The sequence below is a fragment of the Ovis aries genome, chromosome 3, assembly GCF_016772045.2.
Source record: "Ovis aries strain OAR_USU_Benz2616 breed Rambouillet chromosome 3, ARS-UI_Ramb_v3.0, whole genome shotgun sequence".
In the NCBI taxonomy this organism is placed as follows: domain Eukaryota; kingdom Metazoa; phylum Chordata; class Mammalia; order Artiodactyla; family Bovidae; genus Ovis; species Ovis aries.
In genome coordinates, this window is record NC_056056.1 from 34,057,731 (window position 1) to 34,074,073 (window position 16,343).

General features: G+C 45.4%; 1 protein-coding gene across 2 annotated transcripts in view; it reads left to right on the forward strand.

Annotated features, from left to right (window-relative positions):
- Positions 1–436: 436 nt before the first annotated feature.
- The window catches only part of MAPRE3 (microtubule associated protein RP/EB family member 3), a 55,002-nt gene continuing 39,095 nt past the window's right edge, over positions 437–16,343 (forward strand). For both annotated transcript variants that reach the window (XM_015094261.3, XM_027966593.1), the window contains exon 1: positions 437–608. The gene's annotated coding sequence lies outside the window, so the exon portion shown is untranslated. The remainder of the gene's footprint in view (positions 609–16,343) is intronic.

The window sequence follows — 16,343 nt, forward strand, 5'->3', positions numbered from 1 at the left end:
ACTCTCGTGTCGCTGAAAAAGAACTATTCTCTTTCTCCTTTGCAGTAGCCGTGAGACAGATAAGAATCCGTCATCTGGCTATTAGGAATCGGGTTTAAGTGCTTGTTCCTTCTGTCCTCAGTTAGGGCGGAGGAATTGTTACCCTGTTGCTAAGGGAAAAGGAATGGGCTGTTCCCAGTTGCCATGGTGACAAGGTGAGCGCGTTCCCTCGATACCGCCGTAAATTTATGAGACGGTGGCCTCTCCTTGTTGCTGTGGCAACTTAGAAGGACTGTTCTCGTCGTCCCTCACCCCCCACCCCACATCCCGTCGCCGTTGCTAAGACAAGGTGGAGGTACGGGCGCTTCTTCCCTCGCCAACCAGTTGCCTTGGAGACGGCGGGTGCCCTGGCCCCGCCCCGCTCGGACTGACAGCGGCGGCCGCATCGCGCCTGCGCAGTGCTCTCTTCCCCCGCAGTCTCTGTGCGTTGAAGCCGGAGACCGCGGCGGCCTCTACTAGGACCCTCCGCCCCGGAGCCGCCGGCCGGAGCCGCAGCCTCAGCCGCAGTGCTCCCCCCCCCACCGCCTGCCCCCTCCCCCACCGCCTCTGCCGGAGCCACCTCGCGCACTGTGAGTCCGGGCCGAGGCGACCGACGCCGTGGGGCTGAGTCAGCGGGAGGCCCGGGCCCGGGCTGGGGGAGGGGAACCGAGCTGCCCCCTTCGCCTCCCCAACCGCGCCCCCGCGCCCCCCAACCGCATCTCCCCCACGCCCGCGCCTCCCTTCCTCCATCCCGCTCTCCCGGGATCCCCGCGGCCTCGGCGGTCAGGCCTCCCCTTTTCTCCCTCCAGACTCACCTGGGGGTTCTTCCCCGCGAGATGCGGCGCTACCGCACCTCCGCTCTGGACAGATTCCCCCCCCACCAAAAAATACTGCCTCCCGTTCGCCCTTGTCCCTTCTCCTTACTCTTCTTGGGCCTGACATCTCCGGCCTCCCCGGTTTTCCCCAGTGATATGCCAGAAAAAGAGTGACAAGGGAGAGAGCGAGGGCAGACTTGGGGGAGGGGGGGACGTTGTGCCTGCCCAAACCTTGGGGCCTTAGGTTTCCTACCCACACGCTCCTGCCCCGGCGGGCGTGGGGAGGCAGGTCTGGACAGTTCTCACTGGCTGCTGAGAGCGTGTGGGGCTTTCCGGCCCCATCACCGTGATCAGCTACTGTTCAGTGGACACCCGCTGGAGCGCGGTGGCCTTCCGTGGGCTGAGCTCTGGCTTTGGCGGGCGCGGTGGAGAGGGACTGGAGGGAGGGGGGAGAAAGGTTGCGTTTGGGAGCTGAAGTTCCTGCGCTTCCAGTGTGGTGTTGTGAAGAAGCATCTTGCAGTACTCTTTAAAATGCTTTCCCCCACTTCACCGGCCCCCACGCCCCCGCAGTACAACCTGGTGTAATAATGGGAGGTTTGGAAACAGGCCTGATAGCCATAGCAAGTGCTTAACTGTTTGTATGTTGAAGGGTTTGTGGCAGGACTTGATCTTTGATACCTATAACTTCCAAGGGGTAACCAACTGGTGGGCGTGAGTTTAAGGTAACGTGCAGAGCCGAAAAGGAGGAACAGAACTGAGGTTTCTCGCTGGTATAGGTTTGAGGCTTGCACTCCCTGCTTGCTGCAGCTGTGAGTCTCTCTGGGGGCTGTCACCTGATAGGGGTTCTAGCATATGTGAACAATTCCCCAGGGTTATGTTTGCTGCCCATCCACCTGCCCATCGTGCATTCCCTGATCTTGGAACAGAGGAGGAGCCCAAATTGTTTTCTTTTTCCCGGAGAATTAAGGCTGAAGTCAGAGTTGGTGCCCATAGCCAAAAGCTCTTAATCAACATGCCTCAACTCGAAGGCTCCTAACTACTTACTGTGTGTACCTCATTGCCAACTTCCTTTGATTCTTTTTTTTTTTTTTTTTTTGGCTTTAGATTTTAGTGTACTGTCAGAAACTATGTGTAAATATCAGCCAGTTAAATTGTAGAAGCAGCTCAAGTTTTATTGACTTCAGGCTCAAAAAGAGTAGATGGTTCGGTTCTAAAAAATCATGCCGAAGGACACACAGATTTGGAGTTTCTGGCTTGCAAACAGTGAGGAATAACAATTTAGCTCCTTGACTTTGCTCAATCATGGCCTATTGGCAGCCTCCTCAGAACCACTCCCCACCCCCATGCCCATCAGATTAGTTTACAGTAGCAAGGACGGCTGTCGCCCTAGTTTTAAACATAGAGATGAAGTTCAGGAAGACTACTGCCCCCATGTAACAGTGCAGTTTCTTCTGTTTCAAATGCCAGTCTGGGGTTTGGCGGGATGCACCTGCCTGTGGGCTGATGGGAACCACAGGGCCTGAGCGTTACATTCCTTCTGTGTGGTCCTCTTTCTGTCGCATAGCTCACCGAAATACCCGGGCAGGGCCGGAGCAGACAGCTGTGCTGGAGAGCTGCTTCTCCTGGGTTGAGTGTATTTTGGGAATCAGTAATATTTACTGGGGTGGAGGGTGGTGAACTAAGAAGCAAGAAAATGTGTTAAGGCTAGATAGATCAGGAGGGTGTGAGTAAAATGTTCCCTTTGCAGTTTGCCGTGGCATAGGACATTTTCAGAGCATCCCAGTGGTTTTTATATGGGTTAATTTGCCTTTGAAATCCAGACCAGCATTTTATGAGATAATGATGGAATGCCTTTTAAACTGCTGCTGTTGGGAAACTAATACCTGTGCCTTATACGTTGCCTGTTCAGTTGTCACTGAGTCTAATTGTTAGGATCAAGGAAAGGGACATGATTTGAACCAAATTAGACCTACGTCTATGTGATCTGTGTTGTAGTTTTACAGCACTACATTTCCTTGATTCTAAGACACACCAGCAGTTTACCAGCAGCTTTTAGGTAAATTCATTTAATACTACCAGATCAAAATATATATGTTGAATTTAAGGTGCATCCTAATTTCAGGAACATTAAAATATCTGGGAAGTGGCAAGACTTGAAGGAGGGATTTGCATATCTTAGAACTGAGAATGGTATTTATAATATTCCTGGGTACATGATTATCCTGAGAACGCATGCATTGTGAGGAAGGATTTCCTTAAGTCCTTTCTACTTAGTAAGCCCACCTACTTTTTGGAGTTATGTGTGTAAGATGATTGACTGGAGTTAGGCATGGCAGTTAGCTGTTAAACAGAAGAAAGTTCCAGTGTAGAAATCTAATGCAAGACCTTCATATAGTACCCTCCAGAAGCGGAGCCAACTAGCTGGCAGCAAACATCTTATGAGCTATACCTGAAATAGCCAAGTAACATCTCTCAGGAGCTGAACAGAAAGCGTAATTTTTCAAATCAGAATCATCTGATTTGTTTACAGACACATTTGTAAAGATCCTAAGAAACATGTCCTCCTCCCATAGCACATTAGAAGTAGAGAGGACTTCAGATGATTCAGTATTGTCATTTCCAGATTTTGACATGGGACACCAAGAGTTAGTGACTCGCCTGAGGTCACCCAACTAATGTAGAAAGTATGTGAAAACACTTTGTCAACTGTATGCAGCGTGCAAATTAACATTAGTAGTTATTAGTGGCTGAGTCAGGATTAGCACCCAGATTGCCAGTCTAGGGCAATTCTTCAATGCCATGTTACCTCATCCTTCATTTTTAATATTCCAGAGGGTTTTAATAAAAGTAATTTAGTAGTCTGTAATTAGCCCTGTTGACAAGGGCTTGTTTTATTGTCTGAGATGTCACAGAGCCAGGTGAAATTGAGTGTCACACTGTCTAATTATTTATTCTTGCCACCTTAAAAATAATCATTTTCCCTCATGCATTTCCACTTCAAGAAAGTTTTTCCTTCCTTAAATTTGAATCATTTAACATAAAGCAAATGCAAAAGGTGGGTATCTGAAGTCATCTCAGCTTCTTATCTACAAGGCTACTGCTGTATTCCAGGAAACAAGGTGGAGAGGGCTGAAAGGGGGCAGAGAGGAGGCACAAACTGGATTATCTTCCAGCTCCCAGAATGTAACCTTCAGTGGTTCCCGGAAGCCATAGAAATTCTAGTCCCCGGCTTCCCTTGTGGCTCGGTGGTAAATAACCCACCTCCCAATGCAGGAGATTCTGGTTTGATCCCTGGGTCTGGAATATCCTCCAGAGAAGGAAATGGCAACCCACTCCAGTATTCTTGCCTGGAAAATCCCATGGACAGAGGAGCCTGGCAGGCTACAGTCCATGAGGTCACAAAGAGTTGGACGTGACTTAGTGATTAAACAACACCATTCTTGAGAAAGGGAGATGGTCTGGCCTCTAGAAGCAGACAAACCTGAGTTCAAGTCCCAGTCCCACCACTTCCTGGCCGTGTGGCCTTGGGTAACTTACGGACCTTGAGTGCCAGTGTTCTCATCTGCAAGCCTGAAATGATAACCATCTGTTTTACAGGGTGGTTGTGAGGATTAAATGAAAGGAACTATGTAGAGTACCTGCTTAATAAAGAATAGCAACCATCCATTTATATTACTGAAGTATAAAATAAAAAATAATGGTTTCAAAATTTTATCAGGACCCAAGTCCATCTTGGACCCTCAATTGAGCAACCCCCCATCTCCCAGCAGCCCTTTCGGTTTGTTTGACATGCACAGAGGGCTTTATCCTGTGAAGACCTGGCATTTGCAGTGTTATTTCAACTGCCAAAATAGGAGTATATGAACTGCCCCTTTGTCTCCATGTATTCAGCTGACCTGGTTATCTGAAAGGCTGGCAGGGTGGGAGCAGTTGAGGAGGAGAGCACAGACTTGGTGTGTTTGAGTGTGTTGTGGGGGCGGTTAGTCCTCCGTTGGGGAGGCCAGTCTGGGGAGGGATCTTAATTTGAAATGGAAAAGCTGCTGAGCTGTCCCTCGTGAGTAAAGCTTGCAGTGGCCTTCATTCAGTTCCTCTGCTCTTAGAGGCGTTGCTTTCATCAGTGACTGTGCTCTGATCAGCTCTGCATCTGGGAGACATGGAGAGCCAGGGAGAGGAACAATCCATCTTCAGAGGGAGACCGCCTTGCTAGTGAGCAGAGTAAAGAGAGGTCATTTGGGGTGGCACCAGTTCCAGGTAGAGTCAACCACATAATTAGGGAGCCAGGACAAGCCATTCAGGTGGAGCACAAATGAACTTAAATTCCTAAAAAAGTCTCATTTGGAAAGAAAATACTCCTAAATAGGCACGTAAAAACTGAAAATTAAAACACAATAATTTTTACCTCCAAAAAGTGGAATTTGAGAGTGGAGGAGTGAAAAGGAGACTCAAGGGAGAACTGCTCCTTTTTTCATATATAATTCTATATGTGAATTCTGTCTATATGTGAATTGTCCTTTTTTCATATATAATTCTATATATAAATTCTATGTATATGTGATTTCTCCTTTTTTCATGTAATTCTATAGTGAATTGTTATAAGAAGCAGGTATACTTTTGTATTGAGGTTGGGAGGAGAAGGGGGTGACAGAGGATGAGATGGTTGGGTGGCATCACCGACTCAATGGACATGAGTTTGAGCAAACTGGGAGATAGTAAAGGACAGGGAAGGAAGCCTGGCATACTGCAGTCCGTGGGGTTGCAAAGAGTCGGACATGACTTAGTGATTGAACAATGAACAACAAAATGCTTTTGTGATTTAATGAAGACCAACAGGGTTGGTAGTGGTTGTTTTCCAGTAATCACATCTTGGTGTGCAAAAAGCAAATGCCTTTACTTGGAGCCGGCACTGCTTGGGGCAGATAGGGTTAGACTACTTCCTTCCAACAGGCTGAGCTGTTTGTACCAAACCAGGGTCAGGAAGATCCCTGGAGAAGGGAAAGGCTACCCACTCCAGTATTCGGGCCTGGGAAATTCCGTGAACTGTATAGGCCATGGGGTCGCACAGAGTCAGACACGACTGAGCGACTTTCACTTTCAGACTTGTAGGTAAACTCAGGACCTTCCAAAGTGGCTGCTTCCTGGCAGCCCAGTATTCATCACTGACCTCCTACCTCACTGCCTTTTCCTAGTCTTTTCATTCCCTTCTTGAGAATGATCCCTTCCTTCTCTTGAATGGTTGATGTAATCATTGCTATTCTAATATGCTAATTTAACTTTCAACTACTGATGAAAATGGCATCTAACTAGATGACCTTTATGAAAAATCCATGCCCCTTATATCCAGAGAAAAACATGATCTGAAAGGATGCTGCTGCTGCTACTGCTGCTAAGTCACTTCAGTCGTGTCCGACTCTGTGCAACCCCATAGATGGAAGCCCACCAGGCTCCCCCATCCCTGGGATTCTCCAGGCAAGAACACTGGAGTGGGTTGCCATTTCCTTCTCCAGTGCATGAAAGTGAAAAGTGAAAGTGAAGTCGATCAGTTATGTCAGACTCTTAGCGACCCCCTGGACTGCAGCCTACCAGGCTCTTCCATCCGTGGGAGTTTCCAGGCGAGAGTACTGGAGTGGGCTGCCATTGCCTTCTCCAGATCTGAAAGCATACTTGTACCCCAGTGTTCACTGCAGCACTGTTTACAATAGCCAAGACATGGAAGCAGCCTAAACATCCATCGGCAGAGGAATGGATAAAGATGTGATACATTTCTACAATGGAATATTACTCAGCTATTAAAAAGAATGAAATAATACCACTTGCCATAACATGGATAGACCTAGAGATTGTCATATTGAGTGAAGTAAATCAGATAGAGAGGGATAAATATTGTATGACATCTTTTATATATGGAATCTAAAAAATGATACAAATGAACTTACTTACAAAACAGAAAGAGACTCACAGACTTAATATCTTTAACTTATGGTTGCCTGTACACATGGCTATATTTAAGATGGACAACCAACAAGGACCTACTGTATAACACACAGAATTCTGCTCAATGTTATGGGGCAGCCTGGATGGGAGGGGAGTTTGGAGGAGGATGGATACATGTATATGTACGGCTGAGTCTCCTTGTTGTTCACCTGAAGCTATGACAACCTCGTTAATGGGCTGTACCTCAATACAAAATAATTTTTTTTTTAAAGAAAAATCCATGCCCCTTACTTAGCATCAAGAGGGCTTGAAGTATAGGTGTGCATCTGAAATGCTGACGACCTCTATTACGGTAGCTGGATTTCAGATCGGATCTGGCCAATAGAGTACAACTTTGCACAGCAATTTTTTAACCACTTCTCCTAGGAATCACTGATAACTGACAGAATTATTAAATATTGTTGAGCTTTAATTTTCTCATAAGTTTCAGTCCTGTTTTCTAGCCAGATATCCTGTTTATTATAGGAAGATGACACACCTATCATCAGACACGTGCTTTGACTTACTTAGCCCAGAGCTAGCATGGGTTGTGCTGAGTAATCCACATTCCATCACCCAACCCTCCCTTTGGCCAAGAGTACAAATTTGTGTGACAGTTGGCCAATGATGGTTTTTCCTCTGTGTAGAGTTGACTGCCCCATACCAGCTTCAGTCTAGTATCTTGTTCTTACTAGCATCATGCCCTGCCAACTTTGTTAAATGGGAGTAATATAACACTGGTGTTTTGAGCTTTGGACATGTCATTTGCCTGAAGTAAATAAAGATTTGGTCTATCTCAATGTTTCGACTCAATGCAAAATGATTTTTTTCCTGAAACTATTTCCTGTATATAGGAGATGCATGCCAGTGGTGTGATATGTTTAAAATAACTGAGCAAGAGCATGTCTTCAAATCTGCCCTGTCATTTTGACAGTATGTATCAAAAGCCTTAAAAGGAACATACCTTTAGATCAGAAATTGCTGTTCTAGGAATATTGAGAAAATCAGAGTTGTATATAAAAGTACCTATACAATCATTTTTATTAATGCAAAATTATTCATTATAATCATTATTAACATAATCAAATAGTTAAAACAACCAAAAGGATCAACAATTAGGCATTTGGTCAGTTCACCCAGATAGAATATTGCACAGGCATTAAAAATCTCCTGGAATATTTACTGATATCAGAAACTTTTGATATAATCAATGCAAAAAGGATACAAAATTGTGTCCAGAATGATACCAGTTTTACTTTAAAGGATATGAAGAGGTACTGGAAGGGTGTATGCCAAAACCATCAATGATTATCTTTAAGTAACAGGAATACTTTTTTTTTCTGAGTGCTTTTTCAGTGTTTTCCAAACTTTTCTGCATTAAGCAGCTATAACTTTTATTACAAAATTTTTAAACCAATGATGTATAGATTCCAGGAAGTAGAGCAATCTCTAAGAAAACCCCAAGGTATTTAATTTTTTACAATTTTGTTTCACTGTGGTTTTGATTAAAGATAAACACTTCTCAAAGGCGTTCCTTTGGATGCTGCTTCATTTCTTCTTTAAGAGAGAGCATGCCGGGAGTATGACTGTGTGGGTGTGTGACTAAAAACACAGCCTAGAGACTCCCAAGTCCAATCACCCAAATGAAATAGTTCCTCTTGACTCAAATGAGATGTAAAAAAAAAATTATAAAAAGAGAATGTCTTACAAAATAGTCTTCTTTGCCTCTTAACTTTTGCTGTTTAAGCTTATCAGGTTTCAGTAAAACCCTGTATGGCACAGGGCTCCATTTTAGGGGGGCTTTTTCTTCCCAAGTCTTTAAAGATTCTCTGGTGGTGTGGTTCCCCCATGGCTCAGGAGTCTGATTTGAGGCTTTCTCTCTTGCAAGAGTTGGACATGACTTAGTGACTAAACCACCACCACCACTTTTGTTTTGGTGGTTGTGTACCTATCTGAACTACCTGTTTTGAAAGACTGTGCCCAGGCCTCCGGCAGCCTCCTCTCTCCCTTTGCCCTTGGCCATATTCTGTTCTGCCATGGCCCTTTTTCTTGCAAGCGTGGAAATTTTGGGTGCCCGCCAGTGGCCACCTGATGACAGAAGCCCTCAAGGGGATGGACTGGGCAAGTCCCTGGAGCTGCTGGCTGTGAAGGGACAGGCTGGCCCGGCAGCTGTCCTCTCGCTCATTTTCCCATCCACGCACACACTGTGCATCATCTCAATGGCCTGTCCAATGGGCTGATCACTGTCCTCCACCCACGGTGGTGTCTGCCCACCTCTGAGCACTGGGGAGCCCAGACGTAGACTTGAGGAACCGTGTGGCCTGTCACACAGCTCAGCCTGTGTTGTGATATAAAATGTTTTCTTAAGCAGGATCTGCTGCTTCTTCCAAGTGGTTCTGACTCCCCAAACAACCGCCCCAGACGGGGTGGAGGCCTCTCCTGCCCTCAGGAATTGTTGATGAGCAAGTCTTTGGGTATGGTTTGCTGGAGATGCTCCACCACCTGGAGAGAGTGATTGAGGAAGAAGCATTCATCTTCTCTTGAGGGTGTTACTGTCCTGGTCACTTTGTAATTTCAGTGTTGTTTCCTAACTGGTAAGAAATGAAATCTTAGCTCCCCTGAGTCAGCAGTATCCTAGCTGAACTACTGTGTGTTGTGCCATGTGAAAGGGGCAGGCTTTGAACCACTGGATGAAATTAAATATCCCTTCCTGTGTGAGGAGTATCTCCAGTTAGGGTAATACAGACTGTGTAGCTAGACCTTTCTGTAGCACCAGACTCTTGGCAGATGGCGGTCAGCCCCTTCTCCCATCCCTGCAGATTATTGCCACTTATCAGGGACTCAGCTTTAGTCTCTGATCTGTTCTGATTTTAGATGGTAGAGTTCACAGCTGAAAGCTCCCAGTTTGGGCATCCTATTAACACCTTTAAGTGACAGGACCACTGCTAAGTGAAGAGACATGTTATGCTGGCCCTAAAATAGCAAGGTGCAGTGTTTTGAGACTTGATAAGACTTGTATTTCCCAGGAGGTATAGTTTCCAGGTTTATAGGTTATTCATATAAATTTACATATTGTCATCTCAAGGGCTTATTCTAAGTGTACTCTCAACAAGTATACTTTCTGTTTTGCATTCTGAGTCATTATGGGGTGTAAAAGAAATGAGATTCAGCCCCTATCCATGAGAGACTGCAGTCTGGTTTGGAAGATAAGGTGGATGTGTGGAATGACCCGTGTGCATGACAACACTGGACATCGGTGATATATCTTTGTTGTGTAAGACACGGTCTTTGCCCTTAAGGAACTCAGCTAACATTCTGGCGAGAGAATTGGACACAAATTTATATAGATCGCTATAACACCAGGGGATGGAAACTCCAGCAGTGATGGGAAGGGGTGCTTTGGTAACCCCGGGCACAAGAGTGACTCTGAGCCTGTAAGAACCCTGGAAGGCTTCAGAGAGGGAGGCACATCACCGCTGATGGGCAGGGTTGACAGAGGGTCCCGCCCACCGGAGGACAGATGAGTAAGAGAGTTCAGGCAAAAGAAATGAAAAAAACAGTATTGTGTTAAGTCACTAGCACTGTAGAGTCTAAACTCAAAAAGGACTCTGAGAGGAAAACAATCATTGTGAACCAGAGAAATCAGAAAAGACTTCAGAGAGGAAGCAGAACCTGAGCTCATCTTGAAGACGAGCAGGACACCAGAGAGGGCTTTCCACGAGGTAAGGGGCCATGTCCTGGAAGGACTGGCTGGCTGAGGAGCATAAGTAGGTCACCCTTATCAGATTGAGTCTGAGAATTTGGACAACATTGGTAACAGTCAGAAATTAGGAAGTTGGAGAGACAGTTTGAAGATAAGTTTTGGCTTAGGCACAGAGAGCTAAAGGTGACAGTTGGTGACATCCAAGTGGAGTGATCCCAAAAGCCCAGAAGCTGAGGGTGAGGTTGGATGGAGCCGTGGGTGTGAGAGTCAACAATACAGAAACACTGGCTTCTCTGAAAGGCGGGGGGTGTGGAGGGGGGGTCTCTCCAGGGGTCTTGGGTACAGAGCACAAAGACCAGAGCTCCTGGTAGTAAGCTTTGAGAATTGCCCATAATGAGGGAAAAAGTGAAGCACTGTGGGAAGTAGGAGGCTTCAGCAGCAAGGGCAGAGCACTTCAGGGTGGCCGGTTCAACTAGACTCAAGGCTTTATCCAGATGAAAATCGTGGCAAGAGTGTTGTTCCAGTAAAACCCTGGAGTTGGAAGCCAAGTTGGATAGGGTGAAGCGGGACCTGGGTGTAGAGAAAGTAGAGGCGATGGTGGTCACCAGAGAGCAGCAGAGAAGGGGAGGAAAGCAGTGACCAGAAGCAGCAGATCAAACTTTTGTTTTGTTGTAACTGTATTCTTGATCAGCAAACAGATATAAAATTTTAGTCAGCATGTATTTTTTCTGTTTATATAATTTTTCTGTATTAAAGTATGCTTCATCTATAGATTTCTCTGTATCAACATAAGCCCTATATTTATCACTTCAAATATGCCATTCCTTCTGTGGTATTCCATTACATTGATACCAAAATGTGCTTAACCGTCAATCTATTACTGAGCAGTTGGGGTGTTTCCAACATTTTGCAAGTGTAAATTTCTCTGCTCTGAACATCACTGTATAGATTACTCTTTCTTTTGTGGGCTATTTCGTCAGGGGTATATCCTATAAAGTAGAATTACTGAGGCAAAGCTCACAAACAATGTTGTGTTTTTTTTAACTGAGATATAATTGACATAGCAACGTTATATTGGCTTTGATGACTCAACATTTGTATATACCTGAAAATGATCACAATAAATCTAGTTAGCATCCATCACCACACATAGTTACAGATTTTTTGTTGTGCTCTTCTAAGATCTGCTCTCTTAGCAACTTTCAAATAGACAATACTGTATTATTAACTATAGTCACCATGCTGTCCATTATATTCCCCAGCACTTACTTATTTTATAACTGGAAGTTTGTACCTTTTGACCACCTTCACCCACTCCCCCACTCCCAATCTGGCAACCACCAATCTGTTATCTGTATCTATGAGTTCAGTGCTTTTCGATCTCACATATAAGCGAGATAACACAGTATGTCTTTCTGTGTGCAGCTTATTTCTCTTAGCGTTAAGCCCTCAAGGTCGATCCATGTTGTAAATGGCAAGATTCCTTTTCTTTTTTATGAATGAATAATATTCCCATTGTGTATGTATACAGTTTCATTACCCATTCATCCACTGATGGTTAGTTAGATTGCTTTCATGTTGTTGTTTCAATAGGCTTATTATACATTGTTCTCCATGGTGATCCGACTAACTTACAATCCGAGTAAGAGTTTGGTATCAACTTAGAATGATTTCTTATAATAAGAAGATCTCAGCATGTTTGATGGTGGGAAGGAAAAGGGGTTATCTGAGGGAAAAAGTCTTGATTTCTATTGCAAAATGGTTACCTAGCCAAGGCCCCAAACTCAAGATATTTATTGAAAGTGGCTTCAGATGCAATAAAAAAACATTTTAACATAAAAAAAAAACCCAAGAGAGAAGGGGAGGAAACAGGAGTAATCTTGAGGACACCAGGGCAGGGGTAACTTTGTAGGAGAGGGAAGGGCTGCCTTCCTCTGAGACTGGTAGGAGGAGAGAGTGGGGCTCTTTCTATCCCTGACTTGCAGAGTGAAGTCCAGGGGAAATGGCTGGAGTTCCTGCTAATAAAAGACCTTTTCCTTAGTGAGATAGAGCCAAGGCCAGTTGCTGAGGTGGAGTGAGGTCCTGAAGGTCTGAATTAACCACTGTGAGAAATGAGCCTGGGCGTTTGAGAGATGAATGAAAGTCTTGTTGTGCAAGGGTGGGGGCTGAGTTGGACCCATGAATTCCTAATGGGCTAAGTCTCTGAAGTCCTGTAGTCTAGAGAAGCAACAGTAACTAGGGGGGCACAAGGAAGGGGGCAACTTGGCATTCTCAGGGCAAGGTTTCTGGGGAGGCAGAGTTTGAGATGGCAGTGGAGCAGCTGGCCCTGAGGTCAGAGGTGGAGGGAAGCACCGCAAATTGAAGACAGGCGCTGGTTGTCAAAGGAATGAGGGGGAGAGTCATTACAGGCTCCAGTGAGGACAGAAAGAGGGGTGTGGAAAATGAGGGATGAGCAGGAAGGAGGTTACTGACAGAAGAAGGTTTTAATTTTAAACTTTGGCAAAGGCTGTTTTTACTTTTATATGTTTTAAGTCTTAGTCTTTTAGGTTTTACATTTATATCTATGATCAATTTTGAGTTAATCTTTGTATATGATGCAATGTATGATCAGTTGCTGTTGCTGTGTTTTGCATAGAAGTATTCAAGTTTCTGAACATGAGTTTGAGTGAACTCTGGGAGTTGGTGATGGACAGGGAGGCCTGGCATGCTGTTATTCATGGGGTTGCAAAGAGTCGGACGCGACTGAGCGACTGAACTGAACTGATTCAAGTTTTCCAGCACCATTTGTAGTTTCTCACCGTCCCATATGGGATCTTAGTTCTCCAACTAGGGATCAAACCCATGCCCCCTGCACTGAAAGGCAGAGTCTTAACCACTGGACTGCTGGGGAAGTCCCTGTTTTTACTTTTACTTATTCACCTTTGTAGAATGTTTGGTTTCTCTCTCTCTCTCCTTTTTTTTTTTTTTTTTTTTGTGTGTGTGTGTGTGTAGAATGTTTTTTCTTCTTAACATGGGCACATATTACCAACAACATTTTTTTAACTAATTGAAATCTCTGGAGTGGAGCTGTGCCTCCAGGGTGTGGCAGGATTATGCTGAGGTTGATGAAGGAGAAGTGAAGATGGAAGAGCATCACAGAGTCTGACTTGATAAGGTGCTGGCACCCTGAGGGGTCTCTGCTTGTCAGCCATTGCGCTCATGGTTGCAGCTTGTCACTACAGAGTGGAGTGGCACCCAACCACCAGTCCGTATCCACCTACACAATTTTAGCATTTAAAACCTGAGCAGGCCAACCTTCCCTAGGTTTGGCAGCCATATTTTTGATGTCCTATAGTGTGGGCCTGGCTGTTTCCCACTCTGCCCAAATGTCCTACTCAGCCATTCCTCTCTGACCTCTGTCCATGAAGATGTTTCCTCCAGGCAGAAAGCAACTTGCCAAGAACACGGTTTTGTGAGCAGGCTGTGAGTTCCACCTCAGCCTCACTCATCCCCTCCCAGGGTGCTCTGTGCAATGTGCAAACTATATACCTGTATATCGCAGCCTTGTTTCTCTCTTGCCTGTTTTGAAACTTGCCTAAGGCCCTTGCCTCATCTGACCCCTCTTCCTTCTCATGTCCTCCTCAACCATCCACTTTGACCCTGACTCTGACTGACACCGTTGGTTGTGGCCTGTCTGTCACTTGCCAGACTCACATTACCTCCATGCTTCAGCAGAAGCCCCTTACACAGCTAACCATGCACAGCAATCACAAGGGCCAAGTAGGGGCCTGAGCAAGATGGAAACACATGGAAAGTGAGTGCCAGCATCATCAACACAGGGATGTGAAAAAGCCCAGGCCAGTACCTTGTATCCTTTCCAGGGCCTTCAGCTGAGTCTAAACCTTGCCTGAACATTCTGAAATATCAATAAGTGATGTTTCATTAAAGCCAGGACTAAGCAGGAGTATGGTTCCCAGCCAGTCCCTACCAGGAAGGAACACACAGTGCAGGCCCCAAGCCAGGTGGGGTAGGCACCAAGGTGCATTGTTTTGCATGGAGAATTAAACAGGCTTTTTTGTAAACCTGACCCCCCGCTGTTGATCTTCTCTCTTTCCTCCTAGTCAGCCTGGGTCTGAGTAATTCTCTCTTGGCTCATTGTTAGTAAAATGAAGAGGAAGACTTGTTATGACTGAGAGGTGGCTGTACACTTGAGAACTATGAGCTCGGAATCAGGAGACCAGGACTTAGAGTTATGTGACCTTGAACAAGGCACATCTCTTCCTTGACCTCCACTTTCCTTTTCTGTTAAGTGAGGAGTCTTTGCATATGCTGTTCCCTCTGTCCAGAACATTCTTTCGTGGCCTTTTTAGACTGAGTCTCCGTGACCTCACCAAGCCTTGGCCTAAATGGCAATCCCTCAAGGAAGTGTTCCATGACCTCCAGCCCATCTCCACTCCAGTTTGGGAGCCCCATGACAGAGTTTTTCAAGTGGTGGATTTCAACCACTAACTGATTGTGAGATCAATTTACTGGGTTGTAACCAGCATTTTCCAAATGAAAAGACCAGAAAATATCAGAGGGTATCACTCGTAGTAAGAATTGTTGGATGGAACTTATATTTTATTATCTGTGTCCGTGTGTGTGTGTTTGTATATATCAATATATTAGATTGAATGTAAAATGTATCTTTTATAAGAGATGGAAAGTCTTTGCTTTCAAAACACCCTAATCGTGTAGGTTTTTTCTACAGCACTTAATGTGATCATAATTACATAGTTATTTGTGTGATTTCATTACTGCTGGGCTATTTCACTAGATAACAAGCTCCATGAGTACAGGATCAAGACTGACTGATTCACCCTTGTAAGAACTGGAAATTGTTTAGGCCCAACATTAGTTGCTGAATGAGTGGATTTCTGAGAAGTACTTTGTTGCTGTTGGTCCTCAGTTCTATGAGGCAGTTCTTAGAAGTGGTAGATCGTGGCTGCAGTAATAAACCAGTTACCTTCATCACTGCTGGACAAGAGTGACAGAAAGAGTGGTTCTTGGGTCTCTCAGTCTCCATGTTGAGAAGGAGGGGCGCCAGAAACTGGGAAGGCCAAGCTAGCTGCCCTGAGAGAGAGAAGGGAAGAGGGGAAGAGGAGAACAGATACCAGCTCCTTTGGCAGCAAAGCCTCACTCAGGCAGAGATCTCCTTCCAGTAACACAGAGAGGATCTTCAGAGACTGAAACAACTGCATATTCTGTGCTCCCATAAAGACAGTGACCACTTGCCTAGTATAATAAGCTCTCCCAGGGGCTCATTTCCCATTCTCCTGGGTACAGGAGACAAGCCCTCGACCTGGGAGTGCTTAGTGCCCTCAGGGCAGACTCCTGAACTCCTTTTCTCCCTGCAGCACCCCAACCCCACCCACCAACACTTCGGATAACTGATCTTCTTGAGGGATCTTTCTGCACCTGGTCATTCTCACAACAGGTAGAATGAGTATCCTGCACCTTCCCAGATGTAACAAGTCTCTGTAGCCCAGAGGACTTCCCATAGCTTGTAAGCCTCCGTTAGCAAGACCTAGCCAGGCACTGCTTCGGCCCAGAGCCGGTCCAGGATGTGCCAAAGGTCATTACTTAAGAGGTCTTTGCTTCTGAGGCCCGCTTGAGGGCGTTGGAAACCCAGTGATAACACAGGCCCTGTCTGGAGTCTTTAAGAAAGTCCGATTTGCTGCTTTATCTTCAAAGTTCATCATCTGAACTCAGATGGTTCTGGCAGCATCTAGTTGTGTGGAAATTATGTTACTTCCTGCCTGGAGCAGATGACCTCTTTGGGAGGGATGAGGGAATAATAACTAGTTATTTTAGAGTTC